Below are 26,168 nucleotides of genomic sequence, written 5' to 3'. Positions count from 1 at the left end.
CGCGAATTTAAATTATAAGATAATAATAGATAATAATAATATTCTTTGATATTGATTTATTGCAACCCACAAAAAATAATACCCTTGCGCTCCTGCATAATATAATTTTAGAATAATTTGAAAACACCGTGACGTGTAAAATTAGTAGAATCAATGATGTGCAACTATGAATGGTAAGTCGACAACCGTTGATAAATATCAAAAGGAATTAGAATTTCCCGATTTCACGAGATTGCACCTTCAAAACGATTCATATAATTTTAAATTTAATTAATCTTCCGTTTCAATGCGTTTAAATACTTCTCGCGTATACCAAAGCGATTTTAACAAACTGTGACACTTGTTGTGCCTTAACAGCAGCGCATCTTTTGTCGGCCTCGTACTATTCCCTAACTTCTCCTTTCGCGGAAACACATATGGCTTATCCGAATAATATTCGCACACGCCGTGTTCTCGAGCAACAAAGAGTCTCGCTCGCGCGCAAAAGAGAGAGCCTTGTCGTGTCGTCCTCTGCTCCTTCTTTTCCTTCTTCTTCTTCAGCTTCTTCTCCTCCCGTTGAATATGTACATTCATATTTTCGCTTGGTACGCAGGCACACAGCGCAGCGGGAAAACAAGAGGACCAAGACTCGCGCGACTCGAGACGAGAAGGAAAAAAGGAGCGTCGGCGAGAATAAGCACGTATTTGCTCTCGTTGATTATATGCACCTCTCGTCGCTCGTTTTCCGCGCATGTATATGGATGTCCCCGCTCATGAGAGGCTGCTGCTATGCGATATAGGGGGGGAAGAAGACGAGATGAGTTCCTCCTTTTGCGCTCGCTGTACATAATAATCTCGCGCGGCGTTCCTCGACCTTTTTGCGCGTCGCCGAATGAAGCGTTGTTTCTCAATTAGCTTTTGAGAGATCTATATAACAATAATGTACGTATGCGATCTCGTGAATTTGTAAGCGTAAAATTCCTCGACATCGACGCGCAAAAACGCATCGCGCGAAAAGAGCAAGATCGAGGCGCCTGTCGCGTCCAAGTCCTACGCGTTTCCGCATACTATACGGAAAATTCTTTTTCTCCTCGCGAGCAGTCGTGTAGCCGTTTAATCAAATAGCGCGCGCGCGCGCGCGCGATTTCCGGCTCGCTTCGTTCTTATGTAACGCTGAGAAATTTTCACTGCAAAAATTACCGCACATTATTGCGATAATCTATTATAGAAACCGAGAGGACACTCTTAACAATTCACCGTTGTATTTTGCTGCCGTATGTTATTTTATTGTTATTTTGATAATTTTATAAATAATTCAAACGAGTGTGACGCACGTGGAATAGGCCGTAGTATTAGGGCCTATTTAAGCGGTTGAAAAAATAAAACAGTTTTACACTGGGCCTAATTCCTAAAGGCAATCCCTAAACATTTGAGAAAAGAGAAAAATCACTTGATTTCTCAAAGCTCATACTTCACACTTTCACTCTTAATTTGAACATTTCTCTCGCACCCCTAATAGACTCCTACGCAAAGATCTACGAAAAATACCTAAAAACATGCGGATCAGCTGCTGGCACATGCGCCGGTGCCAACATGTCGCTCTGCTCTACCTCGAGAAACTCCGAGTCGGCGCACCGAGTTGGGATATTGCTTCGGTCCTTTCTCTCTTGGAATTCGGTTCTGGAATATTTGTCCAGTCCCTTCTTCTGGGAAGAGCCGCGCGCGAGTCTCTCGAAAGAGAATAGGCTCGCTCTTTTTGCGCCGCTCGCTCGAGAGCTGCTTGTTCCGTTCATATACGTTTGCGCACTCTCCCCCTCGCTGTGCTTTTTGTCTGGCCATTCCACTTTGTTCCTGTTCGCTTCGTCTTACCCCCTGATGGCTATGCAGACGCGCGGTGTGCCGGCGCTTTTCAGGAAATTTCTTTGCCGCGTTTTTTCTACGCGGCGCCGCGGCGCGACTGCGACGCACTACTATAACATATATTATACCCTAAGCGTAAGAGGATTTTCATCAGGACGCGAGTCTACTCGGAGCGACGAACGGATTTACGTTCGCGGCAAATACGGAAATCCGACGACGCGATCAGCGCAATTATCCCTCGCTAGATCAGCATAACTCGCGCGCGCGGATGAGCCGCAGAGAAAAAGCCCGCAAGCGCCGCCGAGTTGTATACTTTCGGTAAGGCCTCAGCAGCTGTATACGCACAGGATCCATAAAGCTGTGCGGAATAAGACTCGCGCAGCTAGCATCGAGAGATAGCGTCGCGGGCGGCTCGCACACGCGGAAATAAGGTATGGACGAACTCGGGAGAGAGAGAGAGAGAGAGAGAGAGAGAGAGAGAGAGAGAGAGCAGCTGGCCAGAGCGAGCGAACAATGCGTTTCCTCATTCGCGCGAGTGCGACCGTTACCAGCGGGAAATAGCTTCCATTCTCCGCGAGCCCGCCGCGTCGTCCTCTCTTTTGAGCTGCGCGGAGACTCGCGAGAGAGTGCGTATAAGCGCGCCTTTGAAATTGATTTCGCGCAAGAGCTTTTTTCGCGTTAATTGTGCGTGGGTATAACCCTCCCCACACAACATCAGGGATATCTCGAGAGCACAGGATGTATACAATCGATTCTTATCTCCGCGCGTACAGTCTGAGTCGCATCAATCACGCCGATCGCGCTCTCACACACTCTCTCTCTCTCTCTCTCTCTCGCAGCGATATCAGCGGGAGTAAATGAAAAGCTCGCGCCGCGCGCGCGCACTATACAAGCTCTGATCCGTAATAGAGTGGGCGCGGGCGCGAAGTATGATTAACGAGCCGGCGGCTACTCGCGCGCGCGCGCGCTGTCCCATCCCGTATAATGACGAACATCACGCGGGCATATATGCGCGTTTAACGGTACCACTGCACGGCGGCGGCGGCATCGCGTATTTATACACGCGGGCGACTCTATGGGAGAGTGTGTCTCTCCCGCAGCTCTTCTCTTTCAAGCCGGTCCTAGTCCCTCGTAATAGCTCTCGCGTGTATATTATACCGACGCATTGTGCACCGGCGCGCTGGGAGGGAGTGGATGCTGTGTAGTGTTTTTGCTCAGGGCTTATGTATCGCGACTTCTGAGTGCTTTTGCGGTTTCAGACACTCTGAGGGATCGCTGTGCTGGCGGGACAGTTGATCTCTTGATCTTCGCATGGGTGGTGTATTAGCCTCCGCCGCTATGCTGAATTAACTTTTTACATTGGGGGTGTATAGCGCATGGAATTTCCCAATGTAAATTAACGCTCGCTTCATGCCGATTCCTCTCTATATACGTATGTGTAACTATAAAGCGTTTGTTTTGTTTTCGTTGCGGGAAATTTTCTTTTGCTCGCGAGAATAGAGGTGAAAATTCCGTCTCTATAATGCGGTGGAGACTTCGAAAATTTTCCTGTTATACTTTCTTTCTATTTTCACGACGAACTTTTTGCTTGCGCTATCACCTCCGAGACAAAAAGTATCAACCATTGGCTAGTATTGGCTTGATTGGTGTTCATTGGATGTTCGGTAAAGCTTTGCAATAAATACTTATTCCAATGTAACTTTTTGCTCTTTCAACTTTGAAACGAGAATGTTCTCTTTTTCGTTCCGTGGAAAACCCGATGAACCTGCAGATAATACCTAATTTCGAACCCGATTTTCCGAGCCTGGCACGGTGATTCGTAACATCATCTTCGCCGGCGTCTTTCAAAGGTGTGGCCGATACGATCGCGTAATGTAGTAGATAAGCAATTTCGAAGATTATGCTCTCGCGCGAAATCGGTCCGTAAGGAAACAATTTTCGTGCACTTTAGTCCGCGGGTCGAAGGAGTATCTCAATTTTCGGATCATCGGAGGGCTGAGTTGAGTTAAAATTTAGCTTCCGCGCATAACCGACGCTCTACTTATCCTGTATACGTATAGATGCGAGGAATTCAAAGTGAATGTTCCAAAGCTTTTTTCGCGCTTCGACGAGTTAACGAGGGAGGTTACAAAACCGCAGAGTAAAATCGAACGATAGTGGACTTTTGCAGTAATTTTCTGGAGTTGAGAAAAAGTGGTCTTAAAACAGCATATATCGATCATTTTTGCTGACAATGCATTGAAAGGGCAGCTCCCGTATCTTTTGAGTTTATCGTCCCGCCGCGTGAATGCGCACAAACGACAAAGTCGAGTAGCAAAACAGCTGGATTTTGACTCAACTTGCGCGAGCAGTAAGGTGCTGGAAATGAGATTACCGTTACACATTTCAAGTTTCTTCGACTGGCTGCTATCTTCAGGAACTGCCGTGTGTCTGCGGTTGTACGCGAAGAGTGGCAACAATGACCGCATGAATTAGGCTTTGCACGACGACCGCCTCTCGGTTTTTGCGCGAAGCCGCTTGCTCGGGGCCCTCGGTCTCCCTCTCTCTCCCTCGTGCAAAAAGGCGGGAAGAGTGCGTTTAATTGTACTTTATCGCTACTGGATGAATAACTCGCCGCGAGGATTTTCTCTTCTAAACACTATACGACCGGGAGATTAGTTATTCCGTAAATTGAAGCGAGCTTCGAGATGGGCGAGGGAGACTGCATACGGACGCATAATAGCAACGTGCATAACGTATATGCGTTACTATCCCGCGGCTGCACAATAAAGATGTTGGATTTAGACGTCAGTGCGCGTCGTTGCCGATAATTTGAGCCTGCTTGGCTCGCAAGTCCGTAGAGAAAGAAGTTCCGCCACGCTCAAAGTCGTGCGCGCGAGCATGCTGATCATCAGTGGTATATAGAACTTATAAGTAATACCTATTTTACTAGCGTCAAAATTCAAAGCAACAGAACATAACGAACGAATATCAGTTCTATTAGAGCACTGCCACTATTCCGTGCGGTTGTAGCACGAGCGGCCCGAGAGCTGCAGGCTCAACCGGACAGTTTTCGCATGGGTAGTTCTTATACCCCTACATACACAAATTGCGCGAAAATTGTGACGAGGTCAATGTAGAAGTGCGTGTGCGCCACCTGTCGCCGCTCGCCGAAGACTAGAAAGCCGAAAACTCGAGCGATGACGGTAGGGCCATCAGTCCAAAACTTTTTTGACTATTATCCTTCTTCCACGCTAACTGACTCGAAGAAACTACGAGCTTTTAGCTAAATACAGTATATCTGTACCCAAGCATCTTGAGAAATCATTCAATAGTCGCTTTCGATGAGCAATCAATCCGCAAAACATATCCCACCGCACAAAAAGTTTCGAAGCACCGGTCCAGCGCTGCACATCGCCACGGCCTCTCTCGATATCCTCCCCTACACACAGACACACGGACGCACGCGCACACAAGAGCAGAGAGAGAGAGAGAGAGAGAGAGAGAGAGAGAGAGAGAGAGAAAGGTATTTGCATTAGAGGCCGGCGGGGCGCGCGCGGCACGCGGAATCGATTACAGATTGTGATCGATGGCGCCATCGATGGGCCTCCGAAGAATGGCGAGCTCTGAAGCGGGCTAATTCGCAAGCAAGCGCCTGACCTCTGCGCCGCGCGGTTCAAGGTTATCTTCATATCTCTCAGCGCCACCGCTCATTACGAATTCTTCGAGCGCACAGCTGTCGGGATGATCCTTCCGCTAGTGACCATATAGGTATACGCTATCCTGACGAAGCTTTCTTCGGGGATTCGGATACGTTTCGTCATTTTCCGCTATAGGAATATCTTCTTCGAATCGCGAACACAGCGCGCGCGGCGGAGCACTTAGAACGAGCTTTACGCGCATATAGTGCAATCGTAAAAGCGCTGCGCGCGAGTATTGAAACGGACATAGGGAAATCGCCGCGGTGTATGTGTACGGCTTATTATCCCCGAGGGAAAGTTGCGACTTTACGACGGCGCCGAAGTCTGCAATTAAATGAATTTATGCCCCGGCTTTATATGTATCCGACGACGACTGACGCGCCGCTTATTATTACCGAAGCATTTTTGCGGCGCTGCAATTGTCGAAGGGGGACCAGGTGGAAAGTGCTATACGCGCGTACGGAGGGAGAAGATTGTAAAACGCACACGTACGCGCTTCCCCCCCCCCCCCCCCACCTCTTTCGAAACGCGCAGCGCGTATTTTTGGCCGGTTCCTTAATCTCGAATGTGCGTGCATACACGCATTGGCTTTGAGTAATTAAGGCTTATCTCTCGGGCCGTCCGCTGCGCTATCTATATATTATGTCGGTGTACGTTCTATAAATAAGGCGCAGTAAAGTCGCGCGTCGTTCGACTTTTCGCGCATCCGAACCGGATCGAGAGTCCCGGTCGTTTAACGGCCGGTATTTCATTTGTTGTCCCTTCGGAAGGGAAGCTCCCTCTCTCTTGTGTTCTCATTGTCTGCGTATACGCCTTCCTCCTCTTACTCTCGGAGTTTCTCTGCCCGACGACCCGCGCGAGTGCGTATCGCCGCGCCACCACTTAATAGTCCGCGCCGCTCCATCAATCTCTGCGATAATTGTAGCTCGCATAATGACAGAAACCATTAGCGTTACCGCGAGCTCTTGTCTCTCTCTCTCTCTCTCTCTCTCTCTCGCTCTCTTCTACTTTATCCTTCGACTGTTGGGTCAGCCTCAGCCCGCGCAGAGAACCAGTGCAGCTACTTATAATATGCACTGGCTCACTCGGCTGAGGCGAAGTGGTGTCATGCACTGCATTTCAAGAAGCTGAGCGTTTGAACAAGTGCGACTGAACTTTTAATATGCGGCGACTTTTGTTCGACTGTACTCTGCGTCTATCTACTTATTCGCGACGGAAAGCAAAGAATGCTACTTTCCCGATACGAGTAGGAAATAAAACATTCGACCGTCAGCTAAACAAAAGCCAGCTGAAAACAGTCGTTCGCCTCTCTCGCGAGAGTAGAGAATGAATAATCAAAAATTCTCTGCAAAACTCGTTCCCACTCTCCATTGTGCCGGCTGCGCGAATCCCCGGCGCGCATGATGAATCGACGAGCTCGAGGTGTGTCATAATGTTCGCTCCACGCGAGCGAGCGTCCCCGATAATATACTGTGTAAACGCCGAGGAAATCTTTTAAAAATCGGAGTTGGGTCGGAAAATGGCGAATTTTTCAAAAAGTCCTTGGTAATACTAACATTGCTTTATTTCTTAGTTTACAGCTGCAGGTACACAATGCGCTGCATTAGGAAATTTCTATTTTTCCTTTGCATATCTATACCTATACATAACGTATATATACAACAGAGAGAAAGATACATACACTCGCTGCGATGTTGCATATCGCGTCGCTGCAGCGCGCGGGATGAGAAATGACGAGCAGCCAACGGCGGGGGGTTAGACGGCGAAGAATTAGCGCCGGATTGATTTATTCGCGAGTAATTGATAAATGCGCTCTAGCTATGTAAGATGTATGCGCTCCCTCGCGTGTCGCGCTCATATGAAAGAGAGAACCTTATGCAAAGTACCTACATACGGATTCCACTTTTTATCCTCGGCGCCGCTGATGCGGGGTCACAGTGCGCGCGATGGATCAGTTTGCCGTTATTCCGAGGCTACACACCCACGATTTAATATTGTGAATTAGAAAATCGTTATCTCCCGACTCGCGCAGCGAGTGAACGATCAAACGCACACACGCGGCGGACGACGTCTTTAAGAATCAGCCGCGCGCGCAGTCACGTGCGTATACTTATATAGCTCACTCGACCCCACAAGTCAGCTTCTCTGCTTCGCTCCGCCGTATGATGTCCAATAAATCCATAAGCGCGCATCCGCGCGCGCAATCTCCGATCCGGCCAATGCAGCGAGCGAAAGACATAGCGCTGCACAATGTACCGTCAATCAATGCTCGCGCGAGATGAGCGTCCCCCTGGCCGGTACTTCCGGAGCCGTGACTCTCGCGGGGGTACGTGTATATACCGTCCGCCATGTAGAGGCCCGTAATCACGGGGACCGCGCTCATTTGTAATTAGCCGCCGCACTCGTATCATATACTCGCCGAAAGGACGAGAGATGGGATCAACGATGTAAAGTAAGTTTTCTGCGATTACTGGGCTGGTATTTTTTTCTCCTTTATTCTCGATAATTTTCAATTGCCGTATACGCGTACAACGATGAGAATTCGCGATAACTGCCCTCCACATATATGTTGACCAAGGAAAATTGATCTTTTCCTCCACCTGTATATTCGCGTAATATTTTCCACGGAATGTGATATTATTCGCGACACACTGGGAAAGATAGTTAATTAACCCGTCAGTCGAGTGTGCTCCTCGATAGCGTATAACGTTATAACGACAAGGGCTTTTTGCACGATAGAGGATGCGCGAATAATCCGGTCTTCCATTTATCGGAGGCAAATAATGGTCTTTTGACGGAGGAAGCCACGCGTCGGTTATGTGTTTTCAATCAACTTAGAGGTACGGAGATGTGTATGATTAGTGGCTCTTCTTCATTTTCATACATAACGTCGGTGAATGTCACCCCCGAAAAACAAAAATTTTGCAATAATTCAAGTGCAACACACACACACACTCCCTGGCGTGGCAGGCTCGACTGAGCTCCGGTCGCGTAAATATCTCGTACACCAATAGTCCAACGCATCCCGACGAGCTTTCTCACGCGGCGGCGTCTATAGCGGTATACCTACGCCGGACGACACACTTTGATCTCCGATCATTAAGAGCTTTTTGCACCGCCAGCGGCGCAGCGCTATATGCGCCGACAAATCGCATTGTCCGCTCGGCTTTTTCGACGTGTCCTGTACATACGGTACAGTCGCGCATATCTAGATACCGGTTATGAAAGGCCGAGTGCGAGTACACGCGGCTACCGGTGTTACATCGCATGTTTTCCATGCGGTGCATTTAAATGCGCGATCGATGCGCTCTCTCTCTCTCTCTCTCTCTCTCTCTCTCTCTCTCTCTCTCTCTCTCTCTGCTGTATATTATATAGCGGTTAATGCTTTTTCCGCGCGATCAAGCGAGCGCGAAGGAGGAGGTGTATGATTGACGAGGCTTTTTTCCTCGAATCAATTACGCGGGGAATGACACGAAATACCTATTATACGGCTTATTGATGAGCTGTTTAGAGGCGACGCGTTCTGCGCGAGATGCTTGCAGCGGAAGAAGGTAAATCTTCTACTTTGACCCTCCGAGTGTGTGTAAAAATTATCCGCTCGGAGCAGGAGAGAGTACAGGAGAGTGGGAGGACGCAGCAGCAGCAGCGCGCGTTATCGGTGTATATTTATTTACCGCGGAACCGTTACGCGCGTCGCGCTCTCGGCAACGGATATAAGTGCCGCGCGCGCGAGCTTGCGCGAAAAACCGGCCCTTAATTAGGACGTTTGCGCGGACTGCGTCTCCTCATAGATATCTTGATTATCCCAGAGTTATACTGCCGGCTGACGTACGGTATATATACCTATAACACACGTGCGAGCTTCATGGCATTCGCGTTATATTTTTTCCCGCCTCTAGCTGCAGCAGACTCTGCGCGGTGATAAGGCTTTTCCGATTCTAGATAGAGCTATGCGCCTAATGAATAATCACAGATGTGTATTGGTATCTCTTAGAGCAATCGATATAATGAACAAGGAATGCGTCAACCGACGACGTAGACGAAGATGACCAACAGTTCCTGCTGCAGCTGGGCGACGCGACCTTTGCTTTCGAATCCGGAACGAATGACTCACGCGTGCGCGCGCGGACGAAATTCCGACGCTTTTCAGCGGCGGGAAGAATGATCGCCTACGTGTGGGAGAGCTGAATACACGCGTTATTCGACTAGTATACCCAACACTTTGCGGGGACAGCTTCGTGCGGTAAAAAGGGCCTCTCGTTTACATGCGTAGCTTCGTCGCCTGTAGCGTTGCTTTTCCATAGCTGGCTAGCTGAATGACAATGAGAAGAAACCTATAGACTACACGCCGTCTGCCTTATCTCGTAATATGTTATAGCCGTATGGAAATTCTTGAAGTTTGATAATTTACCCGTTTTATTCAAGTCAATATCTTTTATTTCGCTGAGTAGAGTTACTCGAAAAGTTCTATAATATAGATTATAAAAGTCGGGTAAACTTTCGGTCGCGCGAGAGAACGGAATTTTTCATTCCACTCGCGAGTGAGCGATTCTTCATCGTCGCGACGAATATGGCATATCCGAAGGATGAGACTCCTTTCTTGTTGTCGAACTGCGCGAGAGCGGACGTAGACCCCGCAGCTCCGACGTCCGCCGCGTCGTTTTTCAACGGCGCGAGTGTTTATGCTCCGCGCCGCGATGGGAGAAGGAGTCGAGTGCGTTTTTTCATTTTAACGAGGCAGATTTCTCTCGCTGACGGAAAACAGTGCTGGGATGAAATTCGAGAGAATAAAGGCGCGCGAGTATGAGCACCGAAAGAATATATTTATATGGAGGTGACTCGTTAACCGGCTGCTTTGTGCGGAGATGAGGCTCATATTAAATTTGGCGAAAACAATCACAGCGGCCGAGGAAGAGATGACGAATTATTTTCTCTAATCAAAGTACCCTAGCCTCCCTTGTTGGCTGTTATGCTTATGCTAAAGCAGCAAGAGCGAGGAGAAAGAAGGATATAATAATTTAATAGCTCGAAGAGAATGACGAGCAAGTTCGCTGGCCCGACGTAAATTATTGTTCAACCCCGGAGTAGTGGACAGGTCGACGCTTCGGGTAAATTTATGACGACGCTCCGGGCAGTCGCTTCGATAATTTAATTTAGAAACTGCGGCGCACAAAGCCAGTCGGAATTTGTCGAGATACAGGCTCGCGAAAAATTGAGCCGCATGCGATGTAGGCTAATGACTGTAGATTGTTGTGCCCAGGGCACTATCGCGATTCACGCGATGACTATATACCTACATGAGACCATTTTTAGTCTGCACTTTACGGCTGATAAGGCGACGTACAGCCAATTACAGAGCTCGAATCCCATACTCCGCGCTGCAACAACTCATCTCCATAACAGTTTGCGCGGCGAAATGACAAAGGCTTTGGGGGGTCCGCCGCCGCGTGCAGCGGAGTTAGAATCGCGTGTGCGCGCACAGCGCGATATCGTGAGATAGACTCGACGCGGTACATATAGAGTGCAGGAGCGTGTGTACGTGGGTAGCACTGTAGCAGCCGCCCGCGGCCCAAAGCAACGGGAGGTTCGCCTCTCGAAAATGATCGCCGTGGTCCGCTCGCCTCGCGACCTTTGCCTCCGCGAGAATCGAGGCGCTCTGTTATCCACCGCGGGCTAAAGCGCGTCGCGGCTATTTTGCGCTACTCCCGCGCTAATCAATGGAAATTGCGCGCACGATCCCCTGTTTAGGCTCCAGCTCTCGTTATGCGCTACATCTGTATGGAAAAGTTCGTGGATTTTAAGTACTGTTATGCGCCGCCGCGAGGAGTCGTGCGTGCGGGTTATTAATGCGGATTGCGGACGAGAGCAATGATAAGTCGCTAGCTGCGGATGATGCTCGAGTTTGGAGATTGAATGAGAAACGAGCCGGTTTACAGGTGATCCACGTAATTGTCACGAGCACAGCAAAACAGCAGGATCGACCCCGAATCGATCTCAGTATCTCTCGCGCAAACTTAATTGAGTCACCACGACGCGTTCACGTATACACACGTTCCGTATACACACGTAATAAAAGTCCCCTCAGCCATTTTCGCGCGCATGATCCTCAAAATCCCAGGCAGCAGCGGATTATCGTCCCGTGGAAAGTGGAATATATACAGCGCTTGCGCTGCGCGCGGTATTACCAGCAAATCGTGACATTTCTCGGGTCGCGCGCGCTCTCGCGAAACCGGCCTCCGGAGAATATCCCACGTCGTCGCGGAAAACGACGGCGAGACGCTTCGGGAGAGCGGGAAGACTTTTACTTGTATATACTTACTCTCTCGAATCTAGAAAAGACGTAACCGCAACGCGCGTGCATGCGGGAATGTCAGATAAGCTTTCGAGAGAAAAATAGAAGACGGTTGCGCAACGCCGAGTCGCGCACGAGAGAGCTGCACATCAGGGTTACATTTTGGTTCGGAGCGACCGTATGCTTGTATGAGTACTGCAGTTGCTCTGCCTGTGTGCCTGGTGTATGAGAGGAGAGTTGCGCAACGAGATGCTGCACTGCACGGTGCAGCCAGAAGGAGCGTAGGAGGTTTTGGGAAATGTATACGGAATATGGAAATGTGGACTTTGTGCGACTTTCAAAAGCGATAAGACTATTGGGCGATGCTCACATTGCTGCGGATACGGGGAATTCTACGGGAAAAATGCCATTTTCTGGTTGGAGAAACCGAAAAAAACAAATGTTGGAGCACACTCCCGCAACTTTTATTCTCTTGTCGTACATGTTTAGAACTATGCAAAACCACATTCCAACATCGAAAAAGTGCCTTGTGACCCTTTTTTCAGGCCCTTCAAATTCGTCGAAAAATAGCCATTGTTCAAGGGCATGTACCTAATGCATAAGGGCACAAACAGAGTATGTATTACGGTATAGTAAGAGAACGGGAAAAGAGCTTCAATTTAAAAAAAAATACGTTAAAAATGCTTGATTTGGTCAAAAGTTACGCACATTAAAAATGCGGAAAAATCATGAAAGAGGATACAAATTTCTTGACTTCGATAAGTCCTGCAATTGTCATGATTTTTCCGCATTTTCAATTGTGCGTAACTTTTGACCATATCAAGCATTTTTAACGCATTTTTTTTAAATTGAAGCTCTTTTCCCGTATACTCTCTTCCTACCGTAATACATTTTCTGTTTGTGCCCTTATGCATTAGGTACATGCCCTTGAACAATGGCTATTTTTCGACGAATTTGAAGGGCCTAGAAAACAGTGTCACAAGGCACTTTTCGATCCTGGAACGTGGTTTTGCATGGTTCTAAACATGTACAATAAGAAGAAAAAAGTTGCGAGAGTGTGCCCCAACATTTGTTTTTTTCGGTTTCTCCAACCAGAAAATGGCATTTTTCCCGTAGAATTCCCAATATACTCCTCGTATGAACAATCGCTTCTGTACAACCAATAGCCGCAACCACGCGTTTCTCTTTCTCTATATATAAACGCATAAACCTGGCATCATCATTCTTGTGCCGTAAGTACAGCGGAAAGCCCACAAGACAAAACAAACCAACAGCAGCCTTTAAATCTCTCCCCGGCGCGCTCGCGTGTAATCGTCACTTTCCGTTGGCCGCATATCTTCCCCTCCCCCTCTCTCTCTCGGCATGCATATAAGCAGAGAAACAATGAGCTGGGCTATTGCGCGCTCGCCTTCCCAGCGTTAATCAAAGCTCTCCGTACGCTGGCTCTCTTTCTCTCTCTCTCTCTCTCTCTCTCGCTCAGCTCGCGTCCTTTGTAATTAAAACCGCGCGTATAGGCGGCCATCCGCAAGGTGGAATCCAACTTGTAACGATCGGGGAGTGCGTGAACGGAATATAGGCATAGGAAGCTCCTTACGCGCGTGTATATATCTGTATGGAAGGCGATGCGGCCTCTCATGCGTGTCTAATCTAGGCTCTGCGAACGCTCGAGCAATCAGGATGCATTTGTCGATATATGCATACGACCTGTCGATCGCCGCGCGCACTTATGTTTCTGTGAGAGCAGCGAAATTGCCGATATCTCTCTCTCTCTCTCTCTCTCTCTCTCTCTCTCTCTCTGTCTCTCTCTCTCTCTCTCGATCCTTTCTTTTTCATTGTCTGCTTCTTCGTTTTCCTGTTACCCGGTATACCATACACCGGCCGCCTACTTTGCTTATCAGCCGTGGAATTGTGTCATTTTCTCGCGTTTTTTACTTCGTCCGATTTACCCGATGTAATTAAGTATGCGATGAGTAACGTACCGCTGTACGATATCGCCCCGTAGTTCTAATCAAACGATCAATATTCAATAGAAGAAAAACGTCGCGCCCATGTAATGTTCGAGTTTACTTTGCGCAATCGTTCACTCGCGGATTATTCTACATCATAAAGCTTTGATAATACACTCGACACTTGTACGGATTGTAACTTCCATCAGCGCAGACCTAAACTCGTCGGGCGATTTTTCCCTCGACTCCGCAGGCGCAATGGTGTACCACATTCCATCGTATAACGCGCTGTTCTGACGTGCAGATATGATGTGTGCCGTTACTGCATAGAGGAGAGAGACATTTCACGACGACATTGGGAGTAGATGAATAACGCTATAAAAACTACTGACATTTTTAAACACAAAATTTTAAATTGTTGTGAAAAAAAACTATACAAAAAAAATAAAACAGTAGTCTGACGAAAGCTTACTGATAGCCAGCTTGTTTGTTTTCCTTTTTTCTCCCACACGAGCTATATGGCCTTTCTCTCTCTCTCTCTCTCTCTCTCTCTCTCTCTCTCTCTAACGTCTATAGAAACGAAGTAACGCGGTCGTACTCTCCGATGTAATGCGCACTTGTCACCATACGCGGTGCACCGCGGAGTCTAAGTACGTAGACAGCCACTTACGCTGCAGCGCACTTACAGCTGTTGATGCTTGAACTTGACTTTTCTTTCCCCTCGACTTTTTCCACGCTGTTTGTACCGATGCGCGCTGAAAACACTACTACTTATATACTGCGTGTCGCGTTTCACACGCTCTTTTATTATAGATGTTATAGGAACTATGCTTATTACGACAACGCTATAAATCGTCTTCTTCGAGCATGTACGATTCGTTTTATTTTTTATTTCATCGAATGGTAAAGTTTTCTCTACTGCGTAATTATGAACAAACTTTTTTTTTTAATAATGTTTAAATCAGATTTCACTTATTTAAAATAATGACTCAAGTCCATAATATGAGAACTTGTGCGTGCCATCAGAAAAAACGATTAAAGTCCGCGCTAACAATGCTTGTACAATAATTTTGGCTAGGCGAGATTTTATACTCGTATGATAATTTCAAAACCAGTTTATAATTTAAAAAGAAAGTTATGCCAAAAATAATTATTATTATTATTTTCGGACGTCGAATCTCATATCGAACTGCGCCCATTGGCTGTGCCCTGCAGTGTAATGCTTCGAAAAGTAGTTCATATAACACATTAATCCGTGTACACCGCGATCGTACAGTAATATAAAATCGTAACAGTATACACCATTTCCTGGAAATGACATGCTCAGAATTCACTTTATAACTCAATTCTCTTCGATCTCTCACTCCCACTAAAAGCCCGCAGGTCGCACATACGCGAGTCTGCAAGGCGGACGAAAGTCGAGAGGAAGTCATGCGAGTGTGCAGCGACGAGAGATACCGGCTTGCGTCCTGCACAAACACCACACACACACACACGCACGCACACGCGGGAAATTCCATTGCTCCTGCGAAGAGCGGCGAGCTCTGATGGCCGCATTGTTATCGGCCCGCGCGTAAAGTAAAAGCAAACTTTCGTCATGATCGCACAAGAGGGAGAGAGAAGCGCATCGGGCGGTGTGTAAGGAAGCAGTAGTGAAAGGGGTACCCGATCGGCCCTGCGGCTTATCATATCCACCTACCTCGAAATTGCGTGGGCGTGCGTAGAGTTGAAAGTCTGCATCAGCGTACGGTAGGTAGGTAGGTGCATATACACACTCTCTCCGCTTCGTTCTTTCTTTCTTTCTCTCTTCGACTCGCACACACACACACACACACACACACACACACACACACACACACAGAGCCGAGTCGCTTACACGCGGAGAAGTGCATCGAACGGGGAAGAGAAAGAAGAAGAGGCATCAGCAGCAGCAGTCCAAAAGCAACAAAAAGACGCCTGCCTCTCTCTCTCTCTCTCTCTCCCTCGAAGAAAAATCCAAGGAGAGAGAGAGAGAGAGAGAGAGGGGGGGAGAGATAGAGAGAGAAGGTATACACCGCGTCCACCTACTACGCGCGCGCACACATGCGCACACAGGTGCTTCGGAAAAGAAGTATACTGTGCACACATATATAGTTAGAAGGGACTGCACTCGCGCGAGTATAGAGGAGAGGACGAAGGGAGCCGAGGCGCGGCGTATCCGTCCGAGAGGGCGCATCGCCTGCAGAGAGAGGGAGAGCCGGTTGTCGCGCTCGGCGCTGCGCGGTTGCTCTGTGCTGCCACCATCAGCGGTGCGCGCCCGCGAGAGGAAAGCAGTCCGCCGTCGCTCGTCGCACCGCCGTCCGCCACTCGCCAGTATCGCGTCGGTCCTCGCGCGCTACACACAGCCGCAGCATTACAGTTCGTTGCTCGCCGCTGCCGAGTCTGAACACGCATACCTATATACCTGTATTATATACCGGCAGCACACTCGCGGTCTTCTCGTCTATCTCCTCGGACGATAGACCCTCTCTCTCTCGCGGCTGCAAACGCACGTATTCACACACTGTAGCTTGCAGGGCCAGTATATAGAGTAGTTAGCATACGATCCGTGCGCAGGATGTTTGGGCTTCGGTGCACGATCGCCGATGTTTGATACAGAAGTGGATATTTTCGAGGGGAACGCTCGCGAGCCGGAGCGGCGCCCGCGGAATGATATCGCAGTGCTTCAGTGCTTCTTGAGTTCTTATCATACCACCTGCTGAAGAGGTGTACCAGTGACGAAACTTGCAGTTTTTCCAAGTGATACCCTGTGACATTCCGTGTGCGGACACTGCCGGAGAGGACTTTACCGCCGCCGGAGCCGACCGGGATTCATCGTTCCTGCTGCCTTGGGTGAGTTTTGCTATACTTACTCCCGTCTGGGTGTGTGTGCGTGCGTGCAGTACCTGAATGTCCCTGAGCTGTTCGTGGCTCTCGCGTTTTCATTTTCGAGTAGCCGAGAACAAAGAGCCTTTGCGAAGCAAGTTTTTGGATTTTCTCAGCGCGTTGGGATGTGAGGTTAAGAAGCAGGAAAATTCAAAAATTACCGTTGTCGCGCCTGAGAACAGCTGATGAATATGAATTCTCGAACGAGGAGAGTCATCGCTAAGGGCCCCTGCGCGCTCTCGTATTTCTCCCAATAACCTCGAAATCTCGAATCATCCCGCGCTCTCGCGGCTTCTCATTCCGGTCGTTCACGCAGGGGGGGCACCCGGTCATTAACTGGTGCACTCAGCCATCGCTCTTATCGCGTCCAGCGCGTGTATACACGCACGCAGCTGCGATATTACGCGCGCTCCCTTTTACATATTATACGCGTGTAGCAGCGCGCTTTTGTATAACACAGATTATAAGGCACATCGCGCTCGCGCGCGGAAAAGCCGAGGCTCTGTAGCTCTATACAGATTGAATCGGCTGCGGCGGCGGCGGCGGCGGCGGCGGCGGCGCGACCGGATCCTGGTTGCTCGGCCGCGCGCTCGCATTTTTCACGAACGAAACTGGTTACAGAGCAGAATTCTAATAGAGCGCCGGTGCGCCTGCACTCTCTTGCTGCAAGCAGCGCACGCGCGGGGAAGAGTACTTCGCTCGGCGAAAATTTTGCTCGGCGAGTACGCGCGCACACGAGCTCTGAGAGGTGTAGTACAGCGCGCGTAGAGAGAAAAATTGGAGAGGTACGAAATCGGAGTCTAAGTATGATGTATACCCGTGTGCGTAAGCCGCCCGCCTACTGCACGATACGTTGACCCCGCGACATTGAAGCCGAGTGAGAGAGAGAGAGAGAGAGAGAGAGAGAGAGAGAGAGAGAGACGGCGGCTAGCCGCGGAGAGGAGTTCGTTCGCTTCTCCTCTTGGAGGTGGATGCTGGAATGGACGAGTGTGCGAGTGCGTTCTTCCAGGATTTCCTAGCGTCAGAGAGTCGGTTCTTTTTGGGGGGTGTTTCCCCCCCTGAATTCGAAAGATCGGTTGGTAAAATCGCACGGATACAGTTGACTTATTCAGGATCTACTTCGCGGAGCAGGAGCTTCGTCGATTTGTTCGTGGAGACTGCAATAAAAGAGAAGCGAGAGAGTGTATCTTTAATTAAATAGAGACGATCGAAGAGCTCCGCATGCACGCTATCTTAATCGAACACTTAGCCAGCTGTAAAGTAAGAAGTCGGCAAAGTGTATTTTGTAATATTTTATATCAATTTTGTATTAATCAACTATTAATATTTAAATCGATCGAGCAGGACGAAGACCGCAAAGCTGGCGAGAGTGGATCGATTTAGATATCAAACTGATTCAGCTGAAGCATGCACAGATCACACTGTTCGCTTTACGAAATCGCGTCAACGTTTATAATTAGAAGTGGGGATTAGCTAAAAATTTGCAGCTAGTGGGAACTACATTAACGGCAAGTCGAGATCGGTATAATCCATACTTATTGATGTACCGATTCTTATTCTTGCGATGCAGCCTTCGTCGAGTTTTGTTAATCCAACTGCAAGGCTTCGGCGAGTCGAGAACGATTATTAAAACGCCTTACGTAACTTCTGTCAAGTTCGCCTTATGAAATGAGAAATGCCTATGAGGAAGCCAAAGATGAGCCACCGCGAGCTCGAACTCCTCATTTGCATCGCGATTAATTCATCCCGCGCACGCCAAATTATGAAAACGATCGCCGTCCTCAAAAGCGCAGTACACTTCTCACAGTAGCGCACAATAATACTTTCCATCTTGCGCCGAAGCTCATTTTACCGCCTCGTTTTCGCTTTACTGTTACGCCGCGCGAACGAACGAACGCACTTGATCGAGACGCCGCGGCTCGACTGACTGACCGAATTACCGGCGCCGCGTCGCTTCGCCGAGCGAGCAAGTCGGTCGCCGGAGTGTTTACCTGTGCATTTGGAACAAGCGATTGTCGCTCGCCCGCAGAACGGCTTTGCGTATTGTCGAGCTACGAGCGAATGGAAGCGCCGGTTTGGTACAAGGGAAACCGAGAGAGCTGTGCTCGCGGATCCGCGATTTTGCAGTGTGCGATCGATTCGCTCTGAAAATCAGTGTAAGGCGTGTGGTATGTTAAAGAGCAGGTTTTTTCTGTACCCTCGGTGTCGGTGGGATGAGGAAGATTTTGAGGATAATTACAGGCGATTAGCGCGCGGGATCTGGGAATTTCATCATCGTGGGATCAGGAAGATCTTTGTTCTTTTTATCTGCGATGGAAGGTTCGAAGACCGTCAGGTAATTCCCGGTTTGAGAATTTTTCTGCCGATGCAAATGAAAATACTAAATAACACTTTCGAATCATTTATGCGGCATCAAAAATTAAACGATCGAAAAATCGCTATTCTTCCGCCTTATTTTTGAGCATCGATTGCAAAAAAACCTTATATGCAAAAGTCTTCCGCGTTATTAAAAAGTTGTAGCCGAACGAGGTAAAAAAAAGTTGCCACGGAGCTACGACAACTAAAGATTCCTTAAAAATTCGTCGCACCTTTTGTTTTACAATTATGACCAATGTAAAAACGTCTGTATAACCGCAGTCGTAGTAGAGCGCTAGAGCCGACTAAACGATTTCTTCAATCGTCAAAATCCGCTATCAGTCAACGCCGTTCTGACGAAACTCTCGATCTCGCGCGCGCGCATTTTGCAACAACAACGGCGTCGGCCAACTTGCTACTCCACGCCTTTACAGCTTATTAATTGCAAGGTTGTTTCGGCTTCTGCGCGCAGGCAACCTATCAATTATTACTTTTATTGCGCGCTCTCCTCGCGGCTACCGCCTAAGATCGTTATATACAGCTGCGCCCAGCGGTTTAGCGGCAAAAAATCTCGCGACAAACGCAATTATCGAGCAAAGTCGAGAAAAAGAAAAAATGGCAGTTGCTGCGACAATGCGCTTGTGGGATAATCTGTAGGAAAAAGAGAAAAGGGCTGGCTCAAGGTTGTGCGCAGCTTTAATTAGTTATTGTGTGTGTCTGCAGATGATGTTTCTGTTTCTTCGTGCACGTAGTTGGAAAAATAAGAGGAAATATTACGCTGGAAGTTGTGGAATTATCGCGGTTTAATAGATGCAAAAACCTAGTTTCGCGGTCTGTTATGTAAATAAATAAGTGTGTCTGCATTGTTAAGTTGATTGGGGTCGGGATAATTCGTGGCAATTAGCATGCAATTTTTTAAATTCATTTCTAAAAAAAAAGATTTATTTTTCATAGTTTTCGATATACAACAATTGATATAGCTCGAGCGTTTGCTTGTATTACTCAATCAACTGTCTTACCGAATATTCCGAACAATAAATATGAGGATTTTATACGGCAGTTTCAATTTTACTAACTGATTGCAATAAAATTTTAAACTCAGATTTTACTTTCTCCCGCTCAACAGGTTAGTCGTACTGGATACAATTTTCACAGAGCTCGATGTAGAAAATGAAATTTTGCAGATTAAATAACGAGTGTTCCCTATTAAATGTTACAATATATAGGATTTAATTAAAATCACCGAGATTTACAATTCGGAACAACCCCAAAACCGACGAAATAGAACACCTCGCATTGCGCCTCTCTATAGGTATGGCTTATTTAAATTACCATACTTTAGAGCTGGCTAAACACAAACAAGAATTTACAATCGGTTTACGATTTTACCTCCAGTACATAATAGATCAATAGCTCGGTGAAAATTTGACAGAATTTGAATCAGCGAGGTATAGTACATAGTACAGCCTCGGCTGATTGCTTTCGGTAACGGTGTCAAATTTCCTTCAACTTTTACTTGAGTAATGGCTCGTTTAGACACACCGGTCGCCTCTAGTATAGGTGTATATCGTACAGAACGCGACGAAATGCGTTATGCAATTTTTTATGAATAATAACTTCACCTACGTCAAATTTTCGACGCACGTTACGCAATGTCGAAAGTTACACGGGAAAGTAAAAAAGGGAAGCACGAAAAAATGTTTGCCCTGTTTAATAGAATATTGTGAATTTGTGTAATTAGATATTGCGCTCTGAAGTGTAATCTGTTACACGGGTGAAAATTAATTGATATTCAAATTACATGGCTCTATTTGCTCCGGTAACAATACGCACAATCCTCGGGAATGAAAACTGCGAGTCGCTGCCCCGCAAGTTCAAGGCTACGCGCGCGCACGCGCGTGAAAAAGTGAAGAATAAGCGGCAATGGCGCGTCCATTATGGATGCCCGCGGTGCGATACGCGACGTAATTGAAATCGAGCACGCAATTAAACGGCACACATAGACGTGCTTGCGAGAGAGTTTTCTAGTCTCCTGCTGCATGCGCGCAACCCTCTCTCTCGCTTGCTTAGTTGCGCGTATAATACTTTCGATCATCCCGCGTCTAAACAACGACTCTTCCTCTCTCTCTCTCTCTCTCTCTCTCTCTCTCTCTCTCTCTCTCTCTCCCTCTCTTTCTCTCGCTTTCTCTTCCCATAACATTCATTATCGTAATGGGTAATTTACGAAGGTTATCCTCGAAGCGTATGCAAGATCGGCTCTTCCTTTTCTCGGAGCTTCTTATTTTTTTTTCATATTTAGTTTTGCGTTTCAGCGCGCGCTTTATCTCTCGAGGGCTCCCTTGTGTATTGCGGCGGCGGCGGCCTCGTGCAAGTATAACTAGCTCGCGTAATGGGTAATCGCGCTTAATGCCATAATGTCCATACGCTCGCCTTCTCTCGAATTCCTAAGAGGGTCCGCACGGCTATATTTCCTTTTGCGAGATCGAGCGGCTGTGATAATTCTTTTCGGTGCGAGAGAGCTTTTGTTGTATTAGGGCTACAATGATTCGGTTCCCTGCTTTTGTAATTGAATTATTGTTCTAGCTGTATACTGAATTCGTCGAGGAAGCGAGACGCGCGTCGGGTGTTAATTCATTCCCTTTGTTGCCAATTTTCATGAGAATAAAAGCCATTAGATTTTTCCTTATAAGTGCATATACGCAACGCGCGCTTTTTTCTCTCTTACACGCGAGCTGTGCGTGCAGCAACGAGAGTTGAGAAATTCACAAAGGTCCGCACATACGTTATTTATATAGAACCGGCCGCCACCGCACAATTACACAGTGAGATTCATAAAATTTATAACGCTGGTAGAAAACTCGAGCGCGCGCACGCACGTACTTATGCGCATTTACTTGCAGAATCCATTCGCATGCAGGTCAAACATATCGCCGACAAATTTGAGTTGCGCAAAAAATCTCTGCGCCAAGAATGATTCGGCGGAGCTCTGTGTGCAGTTGCTCGCTATACTCGCTATACGTATGTGTATTGCAACTGCAGCTGTTGAATCCGTCACGACTAACGCAACGAGCTGACTCACGCGCGCTGGAACCTAAACCTTGTTGTTATAAATCGACACCTTTTATTGCGTCGATTTGCACTTATTTAATTAGCAGAATGACGGATGACGAATCGTTTATCTTTCTTGGACTCGCCAAAAGCGCAACGAGGAACCGAAAGAGAGAGGGAGAAAGAATGACAAATGTCTCCCTTTGTTAATTCCCGAGAGACAAAAGAGAGATACGTGAAACACGATTATGTGCATCAGAAGACCTTGCCTCGGGTTAGTTCGCGCGCGATAATCGTGTGATCATTTACGCGCGTGCACTTTATTTAGATGCAAGCTCATAGAGGTGATGCGGTACATAAACAATGAAAGGCAGGTATATTATTGCTGGTGATTCTACATCCTATTGTGCCTGATAAAATCGGAATTTTCTCGAGCCTTCGCTCGATATTAAATAGTCAATCTTTTCTAATAATTGTTGACTGACTGCGGGCTCTTCCGCGCGCGCGCACATTAGATCGAAGTAATTAAATAGTTAACTCTCGGAATCGATGCTATCGACGTCGAGGAGAAATAATAATGCTCTCGCGGCTTGCCGCATTTTATTATAATTCCACCGGCCATTAAGGTATTAACGCCGAGATGAAAATCTATTGATCTCTCGAGCATTTCATCCTGCTCTCTCTCTCTCTCTCTCTCTCTCTCTCTCTCTCTCTCTCTCTCTCTCTCTCTTATGCGTCAGGCCAGAAAAATGTCTTACCCACAGACTGCGCAACTATGGAGGTGAAAATAAAATCCCCATCCTCGAACGACCTCGAGGCATCAATATTCATGCCCTCGGCATCATCAGAGAGTACAGTCCCCGTCAGAGCGACGATAACATCGGAGTAAAAATCTCATCTTCGCAGATAAGCGCGACTACCATTCGACGCATAATGGAATGCCGGCTACCGAGAAATTAGCGACCCTGAAAAAAAGGAGAAAAGTTCCATACACGGCCAAGACAAAGAGTCGATAACGGCGAAGAGCGAGATATAAAAAAAAAAAAAATCGACGTCCTTGTCTCGTGTTGCAGCGCGAGAGAGCTGCGTCTGCATAGGATCGAAAGCCGCGGCTCAATTAACATATTTCAGCACGCGGATGACACACTTAGATCAATTAGTCACGCTTTTTCCCGGCCGTTAGACGATCTAATAAGAGCCGTCGATGCAAAACACCTATAAGAGTGCCTTATGCTCGCATACTGCAGCGCCGGGCTCGCGCGCGCGCGGTAATTATTCGATCGCTATCTTATAAAAGCGCGCATCGCAGCGCGATCGATTAGTCTCCACTGTCCGTCGTCGCAGCCTGTATAGGTATATACATTTACACACACCTTTGAGTATGAGCGTAATGGTGTTTTCCTTGCGAAATTCGCGACGCATTTCTTTTCGCAGTTTACTAGGAGTCGGCATATTTATAAAGGCACACTCCACTTTGCTTTTTAGGATGGATTTCGCAAGTTGAACGCGGCAGCTCTCGTTTACGGTTTGCATTGTAAATGTCGTGTATAGGAATAACTGAATTTCGACCCATTCGATGTAATGTGCGGAGGAAATCATAATTTCTTTACGCCCGTGTACGTCAAGTTTTCTATTTCGTTCTATGGTTTCCTTCGCAGCTGCGGCGGCGGCCTGTGCGTTGTGCAAGAAAGGCATTGGGGCCTTTTTGTCAAAGACGTTATATGTTTATAGTGTAACACCTCTCGATAATAAAGTTTTTCCCAGATTTTTCACACTCGGGGACTATTGTTGGTTTAATGTCTCGAGTCGTTTTTATCGCGCCTGCGCAGGGTGGAGTAAAAACTTTATGAATTTGTTTGCTTTACGTCCTAACGATAAGATTTCAGCTTTAAAAAATTCCGACGCGTTCGATTTCGCTTTCAATAGTACGACCCATCTCTTTCGTCAGGAAAATATACCCGAATTAAAAAATACACACCATCGCAGAATATCAGAATAACGCAACAACGACGTACGCAGAGAGCCGCGTGTTGTGTTAGCATAAAATCGTAAGCAAAATGTGTACATGTGTAATGGCGTAGAGTATAGGAAAACTCGGAGAAAGCGGTAGAGTAGCGGTTAAGCTTACGAGAAAAACCAAATCCGTCGATCGCCATCGGAGACACGTTTTATAATAGGGTCATTTATGATATAGGGCCTTTTTTCGGACAGGCGTGGGTCTGTAGCAATCGGTACTCGGACCTTAGTCTATACCTGCAAAGGGCGTAGTGGGAGAAAAAGCGACGCCGCATCCGCGTGCGACAGCCAAAATATCGGCAGTGTTGAACGAGCATCAAAGCGAGTAAGATCGAGGATCGATTTGAGCAAATGTAACGCTTGATGTCTCTGAATGTAAAAGTATAAGTTCTTCTTTTTTGTCTTGAATAATAAACCTAAATATATATAGCACAACTTATTTTCTCGAGTCTTATTCAATTGATAAAACACCGCGTATTAAATCAATCGGAATACCAAACCGCTAATTATTTCGAACCGATCGCCAAACGAATGATCCCCAATAAAAAATCGAGAAACGTTCGCCGATCCACTGTAAAGCTCACGCTACACATTATTCAAATGGATTCCAGCGTAGCGTCAAGGCGAAAGAAATCCAATTCCAAAATCCCGCACCGGCAGCCAAGTAGACAGATCCTTCTTTCGTCACTTTCAGCTCATCATCTCCCTCTAGCACCGAGCGCCGCGCAGACACCGGATCGGCATCCGCGGAATCTTGTTGATATTATAATCCTAGACTCGGCCGAGTCTCGCGCGGCGGCTTGGATTCCTCCTCGGTGCGTAATCGGCGATTTACCTTACGCGCCGCGTTCGCGGCCATCAGAGAGGAAGAAAAGACGAAGCCGCGCATCCGACTGTGACTCCTTCTCCCTTATCCCCGGATGCGGATTCCAGCTCGCTCAAGCAAGTCCCTCATACAGCACATATACATATACATCCGGTGTACGGAATATACAGCCACCCAAATCGCCGATGATTCGCACGCGGAAACGCGCGATCTTAATTAAATTTAAGGTCGATATAATAGCGCTGAAAAGTGTGTAAGCGCTATCTTTTCTTTTTGTGCGCGTATAAGAGTGTAGGCAAAGGAAGGCCGCTCGGCTTGTAAATTTTACCTTGTTTCTGCGCCGAGAGATTATCAGCGGCTCTCTCTCTCTCTCTCTCTCTCTCTCTCTCTCGCTATAAGTATAAAGCGCGATCTAGATGATGATAACGCCGCGGCGTATTTCGAATGAACATATACACTGCGGCGCATCCGCGACTCAACTAGATTTTTCATTCCGCTGTACTGGATTATGCACCACCGTTAAAATCACTTGGCGGAATGTCTGCACGAAGGAAAGCTGTATACGGCCGCCGGCTTTTCACTTTCTTCTTTCTTTCTCTCGCTCGACCTATGCGCGCTGAAGATTATCGACTGGGTGGATCGCGCGCACTCGTGCATATTCACTTTTCCCGCCGCCTTAAACGGACGAAAATCTCATATTTACTGGTCAATAATCGACGGCCGCGCTGCGAAGGGGGCGAGTGAAAAAGCGAGAGAGATGGAGATTTCCTTGTTGTGCGCGAGCAAGTAGGAAGCCGCGCGAGAGTGGAGAGCTCTCTCGCAATATATTTACTGCCGGTAGTTATCGCTCTCGTAAAGTCACAGTACTAATCGAGCAAGAGCCGTTGGTGCACCCTCTCCTCTCCCAGCATAATAAGCGCGAAGAGCAGCAGCTTCTTTCTTACCTTACCTTCCCGCCGAGAGCTAGTTATGCGCGCGCAGCGCATATATCCGACAGTTTAGACCATTGCGGTGCGTGCGATAGTGTCCGTTTTTCCGCTTAACGACGCGGATTCACCGCGAAATTACGCGCGGCTCTTGTATATATATGCAATAAGTATAGACTCAGCACCACCAGCTCGAGCACGTGCGGGGGTTCGTATAACAGCTGCTGTTGTGCAGCCGAGCTTATGATTACGATTACGAAGAGCGCGAGTAAATTTTCATTAAATTAGCGGAAATCGTGGCTCTGATGTATTTCGCGGAAATGGAAGTCATTGGCG

At 47.6% G+C, this 26,168-nt stretch overlaps 1 protein-coding gene across 4 annotated transcripts in view; it reads left to right on the top strand.

The window, feature by feature from the left end:
• The first annotated feature begins 16,070 nt into the window (after positions 1-16,070).
• The window catches only part of LOC100115432, a 167,359-nt gene continuing 157,261 nt past the window's right edge, over positions 16,071-26,168 (top strand). For 3 of the 4 annotated variants that reach the window (XM_008207569.3, XM_008207570.3, XM_032599028.1), the window contains exon 1: positions 16,073-16,628. The gene's annotated coding sequence lies outside the window, so the exon portion shown is untranslated. Of the gene's footprint in view, positions 16,629-26,168 lie in introns of all 4 variants that reach the window. The other variant, XR_004344847.1, reaches the window with a different exon arrangement.

Source organism: Nasonia vitripennis, chromosome 4, assembly GCF_009193385.2.
Source record: "Nasonia vitripennis strain AsymCx chromosome 4, Nvit_psr_1.1, whole genome shotgun sequence".
Taxonomy (NCBI): Eukaryota; Metazoa; Arthropoda; class Insecta; order Hymenoptera; family Pteromalidae; genus Nasonia; species Nasonia vitripennis.
Note: the sequence above shows the minus strand (reverse complement) of the source record. Positions and strands in the feature narration are given on the sequence as shown.